At 40.0% G+C, this 21,221-nt stretch overlaps 1 protein-coding gene across 1 annotated transcript in view; it reads right to left on the reverse strand.

Moving 5' to 3' along the window:
• Positions 1-21,221, reverse strand: part of GPC6 (glypican 6) — a 1,175,593-nt gene that overhangs the window by 864,141 nt on the left and 290,231 nt on the right. The window lies entirely within an intron of this gene.

Genomic DNA, 21,221 nt, shown 5'->3' on the forward strand with positions numbered 1-21,221 from the left:
TTTTTCCTGTTTTCATTTGAAATGCACCAAGAAACACCAGGTGACGAGAGATGTCGTGTAGTTAAAAGAGTACTTGGCTTTGGAAACACCAAGTAGGGCAAAAGACATCTAGTCCCATCACCACAGTCTGTTAGACAGCGAGAGCTAGAAAGGCTGGCAATTATTACTTGTGTTCTCTTTCCACTGGTTTCTCTCTCGAAGGCATCAGCTTTTCTCTGGGTCAAAGTGAGTGTTTTTAATGACAGGTCTGGGGTGCCACATGCTCTCACAGGTAACATTTCTTGTCAGACGGAAAAGGTTCTCTTGAAAGGAGGAAGTTCACTGAGGGGTTTAATTAATGCTTATGTTATATGGAAACACATAATAAAAGGAATAAAAATCTGGTGTTTAATTCAGCAGATTTATCTCTTGATATACCAGGTACTTCTTTTGACAATATTGCTTTCTTTAGTGCTATTTACAGGTTGAAGCCAATCATTTGCTTCTTGAAATTAAAATGGACGATTATTACATAAAATGTGCATTTCCAATTGATGCAACTCAGTGAGTATCAAAAATGTTTATCAGTGCCTGTGGAGGGAAGAATGAAAATCCACCCAAAGGCTGGCTAAATAAAACCAACAAATTGCCTCTGCAATGAAAGTCGCTGTAGGACACTGAAAACCAAATGAACACAGTACTTGATGCTGTGATTAAATTCATTTATAATGTTTAATACTGCTTAGAAAATTATGTCCTATGACCTTGTGCAAAGACTAGGGGATTTCAGGATTTCTCACATGGTCTGATGCTTAAGCTCCTACTTAAAACAACAGCAGAATAAAAAATGATTACACCTATGTATTAAAGTCATACTAGAATTCCTTAGAAGAAAGGAGACTATAAAATTATATATATGCACACACATTAAGAGGAAAGGAAATGCATCCATGTTAAGAGTGACAAATACTAAGTTCAGGTCAACAGTTCCCTTCTAGGAGGGACTGGAATTTGAAAGACATAATTAAATACTTTGTTCTGTAATCTTTTCACTTTTTAAGTTGTTTGATATATATATTATTAAGTCGTCTTTGCTTTTCCTGTAGGATTACAACATGTTTTAATAAAAACTTGAAAAATATCATTAAAAAGTAAGAGTCACTATTGTTTTTCTAGAGAAGAAGGCAGGGAGCAGATATGAAGAAAGAAAATACAAGCCGTCCTTGATGTTCAGAAGCCAGCCTGGCATTTTCATTCTCACATTCCACATAAACAACCTCATGGAGTAACAAGAAGATTACCCTGAGACCATGATAAAATGAGATCAAACAGGGCCTGTGTCTACTCACAGAAAACAAAGTCATTGTGCCACCAAAAATGGATCACACACCTCCTCTCTTGGCCAACAGGATGGACTGGCACTTTTATACTATTTATAGATTTATCCTCTTGCTTCTTTTTGGTAAGATTTATGGAGATACCTTAGTACAGAATTGCCTTATTATAGAATCACCTCTGCTTTAGGACAGCATTCAATCCAGAGTGCACCCAGATTATCTATACCCTCCCCTAGGTCATCCAACCAAAACCTATATCCTACAATAGGTTTTTTCTTTTCGAGATATGGTTCGCCATGGTGTCTATTTGTAATTTCAATCCTGCAGGGAGCGGTAAACACACTCGTTCAACTACAGGCATGATTTTGACCATCTCTGACTTGGAGCTTTTGACAGTACTAAAATGGGGAGGCCCAGAACAATGTGAGTGGTAAAATGTTTCTCAGGGTAACTCTGATACCCACCCCCTTGGAGCAGCATGGTTCTAAAGCTTAAGTTGACTTTATCAAAAGCAAATGGAATACAAATCACTAATTTCCTTTTTATAAAACAAAAAGCCCAGCTGATAAGGACAAAAATTAAAATTCTACAAACAAAATCCCTAAGTGACTTTTATATCACCATTCATGATCTTCCTCAATAAAAAGAATATTATAAAGATTCTGACCATGTTCTCTTTTTTCATACTCATGGTCTCTAAAAAAAATGGAACATCCAATGGTTGCATTTTATGTACAAATAGATGATAAGGGTAGTGCATAAAGCGAAATGTTTCCTGAGAAAATCTACCAAATTCGTCCGCTGAGGACTCAGAACTGGGTTTGGAGAGTATCACTCAGAGATTAGGTGATTGTATCAGTTCCTTTAACTCCACTTTGCTTAATGCTTTTCTGTGGGTCTCAATTAATTCATTTCTTTCTTAGAACTATAGTGGAATCCCTCACTACTTCTTTGGCTATTTGAATAATGCTTTTAATGACAAATCACCTTCAGAATGTTTAGGCAGCAGATACTGGCTGAGTGTAGCTTAGCTGTATTCATGGTCTGGGGCACATAATTACCATGTGAATCAATGTCATCTAGCAAAATCATTTCCCTATCCCACCACTTTCTCTGCTTGCCTCCCTCTGCTCTCTTCTCATCTCTATTCCCTGCCAGGGACTCACAGAACAAAGGAGAAATGAGTTGACTTCTTGAAGAAGACTTCTCCAGTTCTATAAACAACCTAATAATGTATCTAATTAGCAAGGAGGCCCCTTACATACATCTCCATGAGTGACATCTCTACACACACACACACACTCCCTACATGAAATAATGTTGGTTTCAAGTTGTCCCACTTTATATGTGTCACATTTGATGTGACATAAAATACAGATTTCCTTAAAGCAATGAGAGATGATAACAACTCTCATTAGATCTAATTTCATGAAATCCACGGATTTTTTTTTTTTTCAAAAATGTCACAAATACAACTATTTTCCTCGGGACATAAAATGTTTACCTTCCTTAGATCAGTTTTTCACCGGAAGTCTCATGTTTTTTGTTGCAAGCTCGATTTGAACGATTAGAAGCAGACTGCATCCCTGGTATACCAAATCTTGAGATTTCTTTGCAAGTTTATAAGTGCATAATATAGTAGTAAATGGAGCATGTGGATATAAAAAATAGAGTAGAGGGATTTAAATATTGGTGTATAATAGGTTAGAGAAAGAAGCATTCGACAACATTGTTAACACTAAATATTCAGGCAACATGGCTACTGACGTGTGATTTTTCACCTCTACTGATGATATAATAAGTAGTCTTTGGGCTATTATTTTCCAAATGCATAAGCCTAGCACAAAGATTGAATTTGGATTTAAACTTATCTCTTGATCTTACTACTTAGGAGGAAAATGTAAATATCAAAATACCAGGATTACCCCGGCAGCATAATAGTGAGCCAGGCCCATGCCCCTACAGCTTTCTTCATCCAAACCCAGATACAGCCAGTGGTTCATTACGTTTCCACATAGGCTGATGGTTCCTTAATTTGCAGGTGGCTTCATGCCCAAAAGAATACAGAGTACTTTTCATTCTGCAAATTAGTATCACTTCTCTTCCTTCACCTGATAGGAAAGTGCTATTCACTTTTTTAAATGATCATAACTTGTTTTCTACTTCATTATTTGAGATTTTTAAAAAATACTACATTCGTCATACCTTAGATATTTTATGTTCTTTATTTTAATCTTTCTAACATGATATATCTGTAACAAATTAATATGAGTATGAAGATCAGACACGCTGTAATTTGATCTTAGCACTCACTAGCTACAGGATGTTAGAGCAAGTTGTTTAACCTCTCAATTTTTCAACTATATAAGTGGTTGAAATGATAACAGGTTAGAGGAAAATGCACGGAAAAGTTATAGCCCAGAGCCTAGAAAATGTTCACTCAAGTAGATACTTTAATTATATAAACTAAAATATGAAATATATGAAGTAATGATTGAAAAATCTTAAGTTGGACAGTGCCTGTGGCTCAAAGGAGTAGGGCACCAGTCACGTATATCAGAGGTGGCAGGTTCAAAACTGGCCCCGGCCAAAAACTGCAAAAAAAAAAAAGAAAAATCTTAAGTTATGAAATGAGCATGAGAATTGTTATCTATACTTCACAATTTAAAAAAATCTAACAAATAAGCAAAAGAACAAAAGTTCCACATTTGCAAACAAGAAAAATGACTTGACAAAAAGAACTAGATTTCATCAAAAACATATACTGGTGTCTCGTTATTGCTAGAATTGATTACTATTTGATGTCAGCAAAGAATAATCCCTTGCTCATTTATGCTCTCTTAATTCTTTCCACAATGTAGGTGAGTACATACAGATATTGTAATTGTAGTAGACACAAGAGAGTTTTCAAAACTTTGCCAGATATAATGTAAATTAACAAGAACCATCCGTCTATTTAAAGGTATATAACATCTTCATATTATGGCAAAGAAGCAGACAGGCTTAGCAGGATCGAGTGATTTTTCATATGTCTTATTGACTCTAATCTATGACAACAGCAAACTTGTGTGAAAACTGGGAAGAAAACACACAGAGGTATCGGGAGCAATGGTGGTATCTTCAGCAAATGTTCCTATTGCAAGGTCTGGGGCGGTGTGACTCATAATTATTGTTCATCCAGAAAACTCTGCTACTTAAATAGTTACCTGTCCTGTGGAATATTTTAGATAAGTTTAGAGCAGAACAATACAAACTGACAAAATGAAAAGCTGTTGTCCCATTGTTTAATACTGCCTTGAGTTATTTACTTTAACAGTTGTCAGTATAAACACCAGCACGCATGTGTGTACAGGAACTCTCATCTACACATTTAGGTGTAGTTAGTATCTGGAGTACCCCAAAGAGGAATCCATACTTGGGGGTGTCCACAGGAAGCTTTCAAACATGATCTAATCCAGCCAGGATTTCATTGCTCTAAGAGATGTTAGAAAGAAACATTCAGAGGTGAAATGAGTGTTGTTCAGAAGGTGGGGCTGGCAGCATTATTTACAATGACGAAAATGTCTATCCATAGGTGAATGGATAAATAAATGGTGGTATATACATGTAATAGAATATTATTCATCCTTATAACACAATGAAAGACTGACACCGGCTACCACTAACATTATGCAAAATGAGCCAGCTGCAAAAGGATAAATACCATAGGATTCACTTACATGCAGCACACAGGATACGCAAATTCACGGGGACAAAAGTAGAATGGTGGTTACCAAGGGCTGGGGGGTGGGATGGAGAGTTATTGTTTTATGACTATGGAAGTTTAAGTTTGGGAAGATGAAAAAATCTAGAGTTGGGTAATGGTAATGCTTACACAATACGAATATACTTGATGTCACTAAATATACACTACAAAATAGTGAAAATGGCAAAATAGTACTTTATCACAATAAAAAAAAAAGTTTGAAAAGATAAGGTTGGCCAAAAAGGATGCACAGTCTTTCCTAGCAGTGCATGAATGAAGCTTGAGATACGTCAAGCCTGGCAACCTAATTCCTTGATCTAAATGCTACTGTTTTGTTCCCATACCGCCCAGGGAGTACTTTGCTCACTGACATCAGCAGAGCTTGGAAGAATCCTGGTTGGAAGATCACCGTGTCAGCCCTGCAGTAAGCAAATCTTTCATGCAAAGCGCTTGTTAGAGTGTGCAGGAGAGAACGCTGTGACGTTCCTAAACACACAGGCGCAGGAACATGACGGGCTTGGAGGCTGCCAGCTGGGAGATGTCTGGAGTGTGGCTGGATTTACTGTGAGCCTCGCTTTCTTTTTAACATGTTACTAGACAGGAAAGTTGTAAGAGAACTGAAGTATTAAAGTATTGAAATGCATGGGTGGCGCCCGTGGCTCAGCGGGTAGGGCGCTGGTCCCATATGCCGGAGGTGGTGGGTTCAAACCCAGCCCCAGCCAAATTAAAAAAAAAAAAAAAAAAGTATTGAAATGCAGCTCCTTTCTCCCACTAATTTGAGGCAAAACATATTTTCAAAAACAACCTGATGATTTTTTTTTTTTTCAGGAAACTGAACAGATTTATAGGTGAGAATTAAAATTTCATTGCATTCAGCTACTAATATTTAAGGATTCTGTGTTATACAGCATAAGCTAAAAAGCTGACTAACATAAAAAGAATTGTCCAGGATGTCCTGTGTCCTGGCATCACAGGAGCGAGTGTATGATGCCCCATGATCATATCAATGTATACAGTTATGATTTAATTAAAAAAAAAGAAGAAGAAGAAGTTTGCGGGGACTTTAAACTTTGAACTTTAAACTTTGAACTTTCCTGTGATGCCAGAACAACCTGATGATTTTTAAGGGTCGGAGAGGCTTAAGAAAATTTGTTCTTCTTGGGTTTCATTTTCTTTTTCCCTAAAACAGGCATTTGCAAGCAATGGCTTCTGGGTCAAACCCAGGTCATTACCTGTTTTTGACAGAGTTGTGAGCAAAGGCTGAAATTTAAAGGGAAAAAGAAGAATATTTTGTGCTGTATGAAAGGTTTATGAAATTCAAATTTAAGTGTTGATAAATTTATATCATAACACAGCCATCCCCATTCACTAATGAATTGCCTACGATGGCTTTGGTATTAGAACAGTGGAGTCATTATGGCAGAGGCCATGTGGCCTGCACTGCCTTGAAATATTTATTTTCTGAAATCACACACGAAAGGTCCTTTGCAATATGTATGAAGAAACAAGCTCCAACCCTTCCTGTTCCAATTTCTCCAAACAGCAAGAATATGAAACATTTCTCAGCTGAAATACTCATGACATTCACAAGTACTTGATATAATAAAGGAATTATTCCAAAGTTGTAACTTACAAAGAAGGAGAACCGTCATCCTTTAAAAGTTTCCCATTCACACACTCCCTTCTCAAATGACTTCGGTTGTTTAATAATATGTCTGATACATGATTAGATACGTCATTTATTTCAGCTGGAGAGGAGTTAGACCCCTCCAGGCCCACTGATAATGGAAGTCAGGGTAAAATGTAAAAAATGCAGAACTGAAACTATGACAACTGTACTTTTATCCATCAAATATTTATTAGAAACCTCCTGTGGCCAGGTGGTTCTGGCAGGTTCATGTCCAGCAAGATCAGACACAGGTCTGTGCAACTGAGATTGCACAGGCCAATGCTTTCTTAGGGCACTGGAGTAACATGCCAATGAATTCCCCGGGTCCCTGCCTTTCTACAAGGCTCTTCTTCACATGCTGTAGAATAAATAAGAGAAACTGTAGATGTGAAAAATACGTGTACCGGGAAGTTACAGAATGAGCTCAGGTACACGTAACCAGACCATAAATTGTCATCTGTTTCCCAAGACAAAAAGAGACAGGGCTGTTTTTCCCTCAACACACTGTGTGTTGTTCTTTGCAATGCATTTCCCCAAACGCCTGCCCAGGTGTTCACTCTCAGTCCAAGATGCTGAGGTGAAGGCAGAAATGGGGTTCTGCCAGATTCCGCCCCCTCCAGGGATGACCCTGGGTCTGAAAAACGCCAGGAATAGACTTGGTGAGTGGTAAGGTGGGAAAGAGCAAGAGACAGGAGGGTCTCGTTAACTGCACAAGCCAGCCCTGCAGGTGACACTCAGGGGAGACCTTGGGACAAGGCACACCTCAAACAAACAAACCAACACCAGAGACGAAGGATCCAGAATGAGTTACGTTTCACAGACTGCAGCCATGCAAACGTTGGGCTCTAATAGAGCTTTACAGCACGTGGAAGGAATTACTACCCTTGACTGCCCTAGGAGGTAGGCAGAACATCAAAAACTAAAAAAATATATATATATATAGAGAGAGAGAGACAGAAAGAAGGGGCTAAGATCTCACAAAAAGACAGCTTCGATTTCTAAACTTCCAAATTCTGGTTGATCGGAGTGCAATATTTATCAAAGGCCTGGCCCTCGTCAGGGGGAGCGGTCTATGTCAAAGTTATCTCATCTTGCAGCTACTGAAGTTCGCAGTCAATTAGCAGGACTCACAGCAGCTACCGGCTCTGAGATACCTCCTCAGATGACCACTCAGCTTATTCATCGGGAGGTCTAGGAAGATGACTGGAGCAAATAATCTAAGAAAGCAGGGAAACAGAAGCTAACTATTCTAAAATAAGTTAACTTTTTAGCTAGACTTTCTGATAGCTGGATAACTGAAATTAGAGTTTATAGACCTGACTGTTTCCAGTCTCAGAAAGTTCCTACACAAGCTGACCAAGAGTGGCGAAACGCAGGGAAGCAGCCTTGTTTTAAATGTACGTTCCAGTACCTTTCCTTAAAGTTCAAATTCTCCAAACCTCCAAATAAGCACTCCTTCCAACCTTTTTCGATGTGAAGAGTTCTAATAAATGATCCTTTGATATCTTTAAGGGCAGCTCTTATTTAGTGAAGTTGCTCAGCAGCATAATCAGATATGTTCAAACCGCCACACAAGATCCAGGAAATTCAATTAACATTCCACTTCAGGGGATCTTAGCATTCGAACAACCTATATTACTGCCAGCCTTTGATGTTGATGATTTTCTGATAAAGATGTTAAATGCTAATTCTTATAGTTTCAAAATTTTCACTCTCATGTTGTAAAAAAAAAAAAAAAGAACCCCTCTTTATTTTTTTTTTTTATTAAATCATAGCTGTGTACATTAATGTGATCCTAGGGCACCATACACTAGTTTCATAGACCGTTTGACACAATTTCATCACACTGGTTAACATAGCCTTCCTGGCATTTTCTTAGTTATTGTGTTAAGACATTTACATTCTACATTTACTAAGTTTCACATGTACCCTTGTAAGATGCACCGCAGGTGTAATCTCACCAATCCCCCTCCCTCTGCCCACCTCTGAAAGTATCTCAAGAATGGAAGAAAAAGTATCCAATGTACTCAGTCCTACTATGAAACTAATTTAAGGCTTTCACATGAAAGCTATAAACCAGGTACAACCTAAGAATAGGGGGAAGGGAGAAAGAGAGGGGAGGGAGGGGAGAAGAACCCCTCTTTAAATGGAACCAACAGGTTCATTGTCTGAATCAGTTCCAACAGTTGTGCAGAGATATAAGTTCAAAAATGCTACCCTAGATGTTGCAGAAGAACATCCACAGCTCTTCCACCAGTGTTTCTGGTCTTTACCATTTGGTCAGCTTTCCTATTCCAGAGAAGCTGGCCGTTTGGGCACCGGGATGAGCCCAGAAGGTGTGAAGAGAATGAACAAAGAGTTAAGTGTGCAGGAGGCGGGGAGTAGGCACAGTTGAAGGAAAGGCATCTTAGAAAGCAGAAAGCATCTGGAGTGAGAGAAGCTGAACTCCTTTTTCCTCTAACGTTGGCCCTGGTATGTTATAAAATCACCAACCCTGTAACTCCTTACATGATTTTTAAATAGAAGGGGTTTCCTTAAATATGCATGCGTTATTTAACCTACACAAGGAACGCTTTAGACATTTAAAAGCACCGCCTTAACACAAAAGATAATCTGGAATTTGTATGCATAGCTAGAACTATACACAGACTCTCTCTTGCTCTCTATTTCCCAGCATTAATTTTTAGAAATAATGAATAGAAATATATCAGAACAATGAATAAAAAGCTCTCAGATCTCAGCAATTTGATGCTGAAACTTTTCTTACTCTGTATGGAAAACAGCCCAGCAAAGTCGTGGTTATACATCACAGGGACAATAATAAATCATAACAGCATTGTGATCGCACGATCTATAGTCTGCAACAACCTATCCTTGTAACCATTCTATCCCATGACAAGGCTCCACTTAGGCATAGCAGTAACCTTATTTTGGGGGGGGAGGGAGGGCGCATGTCATGTTTTAAATTTTCAAGGGAAACTCAACATTTGTAGGCAACAGCACAGACTGCTTGTTGAAGGTAGTTCACAGTTTCAACAATTAACTGCACAACATTCTTCTCAATGGCATCATTGAAAAGCAGGGCTTTTCCTTAATTGCCATTTCACAAAAGGCAAGGAAGTGTCACAGTGGGGCAAAGCGAGGGCAGTAGTGTCCAACCTGATGTGTCAAACGTGATGCTCAGATGTGAGAAGTGGTCCACTACCCGTTAGTAAATGAGTGTGACTATGCAAGAATTGAATAAAATCTTCTTACAATGTATATGTACGATGTTTTCAAATGGTTACTAAGTTCTTTAAGGCACAGATTGTTAACTGAATTTAACAATAAATGGAATGGACAGTATTGCTCTGGCCTCCAGTGCCATGGAAAATTATTTAAAATTATTAAGATACTGTAATGGATTTGTGTCAACGTGACTAGGTTATAGAATCCAGTAATTTAATCAAACCCGAATCAAGGTGTGCCAAGGTGTACTCCGTAGATGTGGTGGACATACACTGACAGTGGATTTTAAGACAGGATTACCCTCAATAATGTGGGCAGACCTTACCCAATCAGTTGAAAAACCTTATAAGCAAGCAATTGAGGTATCTTTGGGAAGAAGAAATTCTTCCTCATGTTTATAGCATCAACTTTGGCTGACGTTTTCAGCCTGCCAATCTGCCCTGCAGATTTCAACGTTGCCAGCCTCACAATCTCACATCACATGAGACAATCCCTTATATAAGTAAATTTAAATGTAAATATATGTGTAAAATATACATGTATATTATAGACAATCACTTCTGTTTCTCTCAAGAACCTTGACTAATTAGACAATTATTGCTCCATAAACAGAATGTTTGGGAACCTCTGAACTCACTAGCTCCATTGTCTTCCAATAGGCCTACAAGGGCACTCATCACAATTGCCTAGGGGGTACCTGTCTAATCCAGAGTTTTTCAACCTTTTTTTATTTCATGGCACACTTGAATCTACAGTTCAACGTCTATGGCACACTTAAATTATGTGACAAAAAAAAAATTAAAAAAAGAATATAATGACTGTGAACTTCTTTCAAAAATAATTAATGATCTTTACAAATTTTCACTGTATACCTAAGATCCTCTCCCAGCATAGTAGTGGGCTGTGGCACACCAGTTGAAAAATCACTGGATTAACCAAAGTTTGGGACAATTGCTTATTATTTTTATTCCCTTTTCAGCGTATCAATCCAGCAGAATCTGCTGTTTCGACTACACTGATACATCCAGAGGTCAAATAACTACTTGCTTTATGGTTTTCCCCCCAGTCACTGGCAGAATAAAGAATAAAGAATTCCTGAAAGAAAGATGAAGAGGAACAAAATAGGGCAGTTATTTTAGGAATGGTGGGCACTGGGAACCGTGGCTCTACTGTGTGCTTGAAATCACCACCTGTCACAGATGGGTTATCATCAGGGCAAGCCGCCCCAAGGTGACTGACCCAGATTTTGCAATTTTCATTCCCAGACTGTCTGGGACCCAGAGCCAAGCACAGAGTTGTCCCTCTACGCTTCTGTTATAAAAGACCCATGGCTGAATATTCCCCAGCCATCTGATCAGAGTCACTACTGTTATCCCCCAAACATGAGCTCAGTCTTGTTTGCCTGGGTAGTGCTCCTTGCTTCAGCATGAGATGTTTGTGGAGGTTCTGTAATCGATGTTAAACTGAATGCATCTAATTCTCCTCCCTCCTTATCTTCCCTTACATTCCCTCTGTTTCCCTCTTCCTTCCTTCCTTCCTTCCTTCCTTCCTTCCTTCCTTCCTTCCTTCCTTCCTTCCTTCCTTCCATTATTTGTACCATTCAGTAACACACAAGCAATGGGATTGGTGCTAATGAGTATGAAGAGACTTTGTGCTTGAAAAGCTTGAAGTCCGGCATGGAACAAAACACCTCTGTGTTAAGGTGCATACTATAGATTAGCACAAGTCCCGTCAACCACGTGATGCTGGATGGCTGTATACCTCGACCCTGAGGCCTTTGATGCTCATGAGCAGGGCAGTGTGATCACAAGGGCTGTTTGGGACTCTGCCTACTTGAATTCTTGGCAAATAGTAATGGTACTGTTGACACTTGAAGTTTCAACACCAGGTACGTGTCCAATGGAGGCTTCACCTGTTTCACTCTGCCCTGGCTCGAGTGTCTTTCAAACTGTAGGACCTGAAAATACTTAGCAGGTAAAGACCAGCATTCAAGTTTAAAACAGAATAGAGTATTTCAGAGCTTCTCACATGAAATAAGGATATTTCCTGCAAATGTTTTGCTACAGTTTTATATAGTACTCGTGTATTGAATTATAATGATAAAATGTGTTTCTTACGGTAGGTTGTGGGCAAATAGTTTGGAAGCCAGAGTTTGATATTTTGTGCAAACAGTGATAAAAACGGCAAGGAACCTACTTACTAATACAAAATTGTGAGCCCATAAATACCCAATCCTTCTTTAGATAGGTTCAGCCAATGTAGCCACGTTTTCTTCATCAATGGTATTGAAATGTCTTCCCTGAAGTCTTAAGAATATCTATTTTTACCATGCTTCCTAAAATATATGTTTTAAGTTTCTTTTCCACTTCTGTTTTATAAACATTTTGTCTTGGTACCCCGAAGAAAGGCTAATTGCTAACCCAAAACAGGGAAAGTTAAGTACCATTGATAGATATCCAGCAAAAGTTAAATCTGCTCACAGTTCGTTTGCCATAGAAATCACCAAAAACTTCACATTCCAATGTCCAAAGATGCTCTTCATCCTATACCCTGAACTGGGGTCTTATCTGAATACCCTTTCCCGTGTGACATCTTAATGGGTAGGTAGGGTGAGAGCTAATTAAACTTCAGTAACACTGCTTACCACATCCTGGCAAACAGTAATTCACCAGCTCCCCCATAACCCTTCTGCAACTAAGCTGACCAGAGATGCTGAGCTACATCTTTGACTTTCTGTGACCCACATTACATAAATCAAACTACTGCCTCCTACAAATTCACCCACAGATGATCAATTTCAAGTTTATTGCGGCTATAATCCCACACCCATCTTTGCTTACTCAAAGTTAGCTATTTTTACAATTGAATTGGGTGATCCTCTGGTGATACACAGTAAACCAATCTACAATGTGCTTGTTTTTGACCCTAATGCCAGGAGATCAGCATTCTTACTAAGTTATACGGTGGCTCACATGAGAATTTGGGGATTTACTGTTCAAAGCCCAGTAGCTGTAAACTAGTCTAGAACAATTCAGGAAAGGGCCAAGTCTAGGTGAGAGTGATTAAAAACATAATCAAATTGAACTACATGTAAGACCTTATGAAAAATTATTTTTCTTTCCCATAAAATGCTACAATTTTAGTAGGCATCTGTAAAACATGACGACAACACGGATCATATAATATAGAGCAAAGTAATAAAAGGCACGGGGTGTAGAAATGTAACAAGATCTACGGCACAGTCTATGAAGGCGTATTTCTTTAATTATCTGCCTCCATGACAGGGATACTGCATAATATCCACCCTTTTACTACTTACAGAGCCATTAATTTATAATAATTACTTTAATTCCCACTAATCATTTAAGATGGATGCCCACAGGTAAATATCACTCAGTCTCTATTTCACAGAGGAGGGAGAGGAGGCCTCCAGAAAGGAGACAGCCCTTTCCCCCTGGAATCCCCTTTGCAATTAATAAAGGGCAAGAGGTCTCTTTCTAAAATTTGTGTATGGGGACCTAGATTTTAAAATGATACTACTTCCAGCACTATAATAAATTCTAGCATCATTTCCAACCTGGGACTTTAAAATGTCAGTGTTCAGGTGACAGCAGTAGAGTTGAGCATTATCGTTAAATAATTTGTGTGATTAAATCTCAGCCATGGTCTTCAACCAAGAGGAGTCCAGAACCTCCGAACAGACAGAGACAAGGACTCATGAAGTTAAAGCCCACATCCCATATATTTAAGAGAAAGGGCCAATTAAAATGGAAAGAGCATACTGCATGAAGTAGATTGAAAAATGTCTGTACATTGAATACAGTGCTCTTAAACCTTAGAATATAGGGCGGCGCCTGTGGCTCAGTGAGTAGGGCGCCAGCCCCATATGCTGAGGGTGGCGGGTTCAAACCCAGCCCGGGCCAAACTGCAATAAAAAAATAGCCGGGCGTTGTGGCGGGTGCCTGTAGTCCCAGCTGCTCGGGAGGCTGAGGCAAGAGAATCGCGTAAGCCCAAGAGTTAGAGGTTGCTGTGAGCCGTGTGACGCCACGGCACTCTACCCGAGGGTGGTACAGTGAGACTCTGTCTCTACAAAAAAAAAACAAAAAAACCTAAGTCTATAATTAATCGTGTTCTGTATACTGGAAAGTTGCTGAGACAGTGGATTTTAAGTGTCCTTAACACATACACATACAGACATACACAAGGCATCTAAGTCAGGTGATGGAGATGTTAATTTACTTGGCTGTACTACTTATTTCATTCTGAAAATGTATGTCAAAATAGCATGTAGCATACCCTAAATATATGCAATAAACAATAAAAATAAACCTCTAAAACAGTGGTTCTCAACCTTCCTAATGCCATGACCCTTTAATACAGTTCCTCATGTTGTGGTGATCCCCAACCATAAAATTACTTTCATTGCTACTTCATAACTGTAATTTTGCTACTGTTATGAATCATAATGTAAATGTCTGATATGCAGGATGTATTTAGGCGACCTCCGTGAAATGGTCATTCGACCCCCAAAGGGGTCGCGACCCACAGGTTGAGAACTGCTGCTCTAAATGAATTTAAAAATGAAGTACGTTTCCTTTAACCTAAAAAAATCTCAATAGAGGCCGGGCGTGGTAGCTCACGCCTGTAGTCCCAGGGCTGTGGGAGGCCAAGGCGGGTGGATTGCCTGAGCTCAGAGGTTCGAGACCAGTATGAGCAGCGTCTCTACTAACATCAAAAACAGCCGGACGTTGTGGTGGGCGTCTGTAATCCCAGCTACTGGGGAGGCAACAGGACAGAGCATGGCCAGAGGAAGAAGAAAATGAACAACAAAAAAGAGTACTTCAAACGAAGAAGAATGAACAAGCAAGCTGAAATTAAAAATAAAAAAAAATCTCAATAGGAATAAAAATTCACTATTATGGGGACATTAGGGATACCTTTTCTTTTCTTTTTTTTTTTTTTTTGGCCGGGGCTGGGTTTGAACCCACCACCTCTGGCATATGGGACCGGCACCCTACTCCTTGAGCCACAGGCGCCACCCTTCTTTTCTTTTTATAATCTTTTCCTTTGGAACATACATCTTAAGATTGTCCTTAGAGGACACAGTATCATCAGTTACGTGTATCCTATAATGCTGCTGAAAGTCACGTGTATCCTCACTTTTTCTAGTCTTTACATCCAAATATGCAAAGTAACTGATTAACTCAATATCACTTAATCCAAGCACACACTTAATGTATAAGACTGGCTCTCTCAAACTAAGACATTAACGGAAAAGGGTCTTGAACCAAGACCTCACTTTGATGCAAAGGCCAGAGTGGGATGACCTTCCATCTCTGAGGGGCAGATACTGCTTCAGAGAAGTTAACTTCAGCCTATGTTAATGCACCTGGTCTCGGTCATTTGCAACCGAAAGCCATGTACTCTGTTGTTAAACTCTCTGTATTAAATATGACTGCGTTAGGGAAGGGAAAACACATCAGGATACATGCAGACAAATAGAAGTACACAAGGAAGCAAACTAATGGTCCGATTTGGCCCCGTTAATAACCTCTGCGTGACTTCTGTGATCAGAGTTACTGAGGTCTCCTTCCAAGAGTCCCTGCACAGGACAGTGGGTAAATGTGGGGTCCATACCTCTAATCCTTGAAAAATCTCCCAAGTTTAAATAATTTCTCCTCAAAAAAACTTAACACTGGTCATCTCAGTTGAGGTTAATCCATGTGTTCCACATAGCTGAATTACTTTTGGTTTGTGCATCTATTATAGAGCCCATTCTAAGGCACCTGACTTGAGGTTATTTATAGGAAAACCTGTACTTTGATCTTTTGCCACACTCTTTCTTAAGTTCTGTGCCAAATAGAATTATCAGCAGCACAAACATATCATGCTCAATCATCCTCTGAACCTTGAAAATGCTGTTCTTTCAACTCGGAAAGCTCTGGCCTTCCTCTTGCCCACCTTCCTTTCACTCCCAATCCTTCCCATCCATCAGATCTGAGCTGAAACAACACTTCTGAGCCTTCCCTGAGTCTCCAGGATCTTGAGTCTGGGTGAGGGGTTGCTCCACAGCCTGCTCTCCTGTTGTCTCTGCACGTGGACTTGTGTCACACATGTGATTGCACAGCAGTGGCCAGTCCGTCCATCCACATCCCTCACAGGCACCATGTCTGCTTGAGGACTGGACTGGACTTTGACTCTCAGTTGCACCTGCAATGCCGAGCTCAGGACCTGACTCATAAGGCACTCAATACACTTTAGTTCAACAAGTAAATGGATAAAATTAAATCAATGCAATAATGTAAATAATGAACTTTGTGTGACCAAACAATAAAGAATATTAAGTTCACTTAGAGACAAAAACTGGCAATTCAAGAGACGCATTGTTGAATCCTGGCATATCTAGAGGAAGGCAGCAAAGCTGGTGACAGCCTCAGTAACTCTGCCGTAGAAGACCAAGACTGTAGTGATTTTCAACCGATTGGCGCTCAAGTCGCATTTTTAACATTAATTTGAACTCTATTTACAATCCTTTAATCTATTGATAATATAACTTCCCACGCACATTTTAAATGAATATAATTCTCCAACTGTAATCAAAAGGAGAAATTTTAAAAGCATGCCATTAAAAATAACATTCACATTAATAAATAAATGCTTGTGCCATAGATAAAGCTGAGGCAGAAACAGTCACATGTTTACACAGATGTCCTATCAACTCCAACCAACCACAGCTACACAGATTAACAGAGGTGTGTTGCACTGGTGGTTCGTGTATCACAATGGCTTAATTCCTAGTGATAAAATATTTCATAAAAAGGAAAGAAAAGAATAACTCTGAGGCTGAGGTGGGTGGATTGCCTGAGCTCAGGAGTTCGGGTGGATTGCCTGAGCTCAGGAGTTCAAGATCAGCCTCAGCTAAAGCAAGACCCCATCTCTAAAAATAGCCGGGTGTTGGCTCGGTGACCGTAGCACAGTGGTTATGGCGCCAGCCACATACACTGAGGGTGGCGGGTTCGAACCCAGCCTGGGTCAGCCAAACAACAGCTAAACAACTGCAACCAAAAAAATATCCACACATTGTGATGGGCGCCTATAGTCCCAGCTACTTGGGAGGCTGAGGTAGAGAATCGCTTAAGCCCAAGACTTTGAGGTTGCTGTGAGCTGTGACGCCACAGCACTCTACCCAGGGTAACATAGTGAGACTCCGTCTCAAAAAAGAAAAAAAAAAAAATGCCAGGTGTTGTGGTAGGTACCTGTAGTCCCAGCTACTTAGGAGTCTGAGGCAAGAGGACTACTTCTGCCCAAGAGTTTGAGGTTGCTGTGAGCTATGATGCCATAGCACTTTACTGAGGCTGACAACAGGAAAGTCTGTCTCAAAAAAAAAAAAAAAAAGAAAAGAAAACAAAAGAATAACTCCAGGTTAAAATCCCCCCAATAAAACCAATACAATTTTCTTCTGACTTCTGTTTTAGTTGCTGATGGTAATTGAATTAGGTTCTAAAATCATTTCATTGTGAACATAATTTTCACCTATCAGAGGATTGGACAGGATGGTTGGGGTTGGGGTGAGGGTCAGCACATCTTCATTTTGCAGAAAGGTTCCATTCATGGTAACTGTGTTAATAATTGTCCTTGGTAACTACCTAACAATTGTCAAGGTTACAGTGTTCTAGGAGAGATATCTGCCTTGCAAAAGAGTTAGACTAAACAAACTTAATATTTCTAACTCCAGGATCCTACAGACTCATACATTCTCCTTCTAAATATAAGATATTTAAAGCCAATATGTAAGGGTCTTATAGGAGTGGGGCATGACCCATTGTACTGAAACCACTGTTTATTCATTCACTGATTTAAAATACCTGTATATTCTCCTCTTTATTCTTTCAGTTGCTTATTAAGCGCCTACTGTGATGGCACTTCTAAATAATTACCTTAGGAAGTCAGCCTTGCATTCTCCTTTACAAATCACTGACCCAGGCTTAACTACCCTCACAAGCCTCCTTTCACTGAGTGCTTTGAAGAAGGTGTAGAAAAAGGACGTCTCCTGGACAGACCAAAAATTAGTTTTGTTTCTGCCGTACTGTGCCCAAGAGAGTCCATCCATTTGGCTGTACCGTATAACACCGGCAGTTTCCTGGGGGAGAGTCCCAGGAATGTAAGGCAGGAGTCAGAAGTGAGTGAACCCATGTAAACCTATCAGAAGAACATCTGACAGTTTCCCAGATAAACTTCTAGAAGCTATTCTATTGCCATGACACTCAGCTTCATTTTCTTTCCCAGATATTCCTAGGTATCAAAAACTGGTTTTTGCTAGCACATTTCACAAGGATAATCTTTACCTCCCTCTTGGAGGGGGAGGGGGCGTATTCTGACATTTTGCCCAGTGCACTGTGGAAAGCAAACCAATGGCAAAGGTTTATTTCCTCACTTCACTGTGCAAATAGCTGTAATTTACAAGTTTGGAACTATGCAGCCTTTTGGGATTCACAGTAAATTCGCGCTTCTTCTCCTTCCAAATTAATTTTGCTTGTCATGATCGCCCTGCCATAGGAGACGGACATTGTGTGTGCAAGGAGTTGGGGGATGCAGCCATGCTTCCATAGGATTCACCCCTAATCAAATCTTGCTAGGAGGCTGCAGCTCCAGCGTGAGCCAAAGACCAAATACAGAATTCACGACTAAGTAGGGTCTTGGTCAACTGCAACAAAAATGTTCTTTCATTACTCAAACTACTTTCCTCTGAAGAAGGTCTAATAGAGGATTAGACTAGAAATATTCTGCAGAACTATTAGAACTAAATTTGCACCAGCACACAGGGAGTGTGGCGCATAGACACGTTCAGTGCTGGTATCTGTAAATTCATACTGTGAGAAGAAATTAAGGACACGGGCTGTCATGCTTGAAAGTTTGCAATAACACTGATCCACTTGCCCTTCACAGAATCCACAGCTGAGCTTATTTTATCTTCTGTGTTTCAGATATGATGGATCTTAAACTCTACAATAATCCCTGGGTGTAGAAGTCTTAATGCTGAAAAGAATATCTCAAAGGCTAAGAATAACACCTGGATGGTTAAAGTAAGTGGAACACAGACCGTGTATGAGACTGGAAGGCCTAGTGTCTTTTTCCACACTAGGGTGTAGACCAATGAAGCTTGTTCAAGTGCAGGTCCTGTGGGGAGAGGTTGACGGAAGGACTGAGGCAGTCAAATGAAAGAATGGACATGCAGTCTGCGTCACTCTGCAGACGCCACCCACGCAGTCCTCAGGTGCTGCTCCAGGGTGTATTTCACTGCACCTGTTTAGAGATGCAGGATCTGACTTCCAAAATTCACTCCTTAAAGTTGCCTTCACTTAGGAAGTTTGCTATTTTTTTTCTTTTGTTACCCGCTTGCATCTGTTGATTTGTGTCGAGGGGGTGGGGGAAGATTCTAGATTTGGGACAAGGTGAAACCTCTGACTTCAGGGCTTTCCCAGGTATTTCAGTCCCTCCTGGCCTGAAAGAGTTGCGTATTTTTATCTTTAATTTCTACTAGATGAAGAAGGTGAGTTTCCAGCTCACAAAGTCTCTTAGCAGTGGGCTTAAAATTCAAATGCAGTTTGTTTGCAATCACACGAGTGCTCTGATGAATGTGATTTTTTTCCCCATCTCTCACCACTGAAGTCTAATTGGAGGACTTCTCTCTAGCTCTCAGGTTCCCACACTGTTTTCTTTCTTTCCTCAGGTTGCACAGGCTACCACAGGTCTGTTCTCGAGTCAGACCAGTCTGTACTCCACCTCGCCTCCTATCTCCTCAAATTCTGCAGTGCAACTGGTCTCCGGGGAGACACAGATCCTCATCCAGATTTTCAGAAAAGCTATTCATGGTGAAACAAAGGTAGAAAAATTTCAGAAGTTAATTCTTAAAAGAAACAGAAAGGAATAAAGAAAAAAAAAAACTCCAGAGAAATGGAAAAGTTAGCAGATCAGCATCAAAACTTTTGATTTAAGGAATCATAAAGACAGACTTTTTCTTTTTAAAGACAAGATCTCACTCTGTCACCCAGGCTAGCCTGCAGTGGCCGCATCATTCATAGCTCACACCAACCTTCATCTCCGGAGCCCAAGCAATCCACCTGCCACAGTCTCCCGAGTGGCTGGGACTACAGGTGCATGCCTCTAGCCTTGGCTAGTTCTTCTATTTTTTTAGTAGAGACTGGGTCTCACTCTTGCTCACTCTTGCTGAGTTTGTATCAAACTCCTGACCTCAAGAGATCCTCCTGCTTCAGCCTCCCAGAATTGTAAGGATTACAGGTACGAGCCACTGTGCCCAGCTGTAAAGGCATACTTCTGAATCTTAGTCCTTCAAGTTAGTAAGTATGTGCCATATAAAATCAGGCAGGACAAAATACCTGCAATCACCGTCTTGTAGGGAAGATGAAATACAATCACAAATAACAAAGGGCCTCGCTTAGGGATGGTACACAATGATACTTTATTTACATATTTTTTTCCTCTTCCATTTTGATCCAAAACCATAGATGATATTGGAGAAATAAACTTTTTGGAGATAAACCCTTTTACTTTCTCTCCACTCCATCCATGTCAGATTCTAAACAAAAACATGGAAAAGCGCTGCCACGTAGCAATTCAGACACGAACCACTAGCTCTTCTCTTCCCAGGCTGACTGACATGTGCTGGGACACCCTTCTTCCCATAGACAAAATAGACTTGCCAAAAGTCTAATAAATTCAAGTGTGATAGCCAAAAATTGACCCCAGGGCTCAGCCTATTTGCAGAGCAGAGGAAAAGGACAGGTAAGAGCTGAGTTGACCCACACTATCCATATCCCCAGCTTTTCCTTTGCTGACAGCATTTATCTCCTCTGGAGCATGGTCTTTTTTGAAAGCCAGATTCTCAGATTTATCTAGCATGACCAGGGCACAATAAATATGAAATAAAACACATATCCCAAATTTCTGCCACAAAGGGAGTATTTTTCAAAAATAATATTTAAAAAGTGGGCACATGTTAAGATGTACGTTTTTCAATGATTTAATTAATGGGAGTACCGGTAAGCTGTTATAACCAGTCAAAGAGTGAATTCAAAGACTCAAAGATACGTGTGTGTCTGTCTGCATAAATGTGCAAAACGTAATGCCAAAATAAGTTACAAATAAACAAAAAACTGGCCCATTCCAAGAATAGGGATGGGGCGAAATCGGGAACTGAAAATCATTGTTTTTCCATGGAGAAAATTAATTTGTATGTCTCTGG

This window comes from Nycticebus coucang, chromosome 15, assembly GCF_027406575.1.
Source record: "Nycticebus coucang isolate mNycCou1 chromosome 15, mNycCou1.pri, whole genome shotgun sequence".
Lineage (NCBI taxonomy): Eukaryota > Metazoa > Chordata > Mammalia > Primates > Lorisidae > Nycticebus > Nycticebus coucang.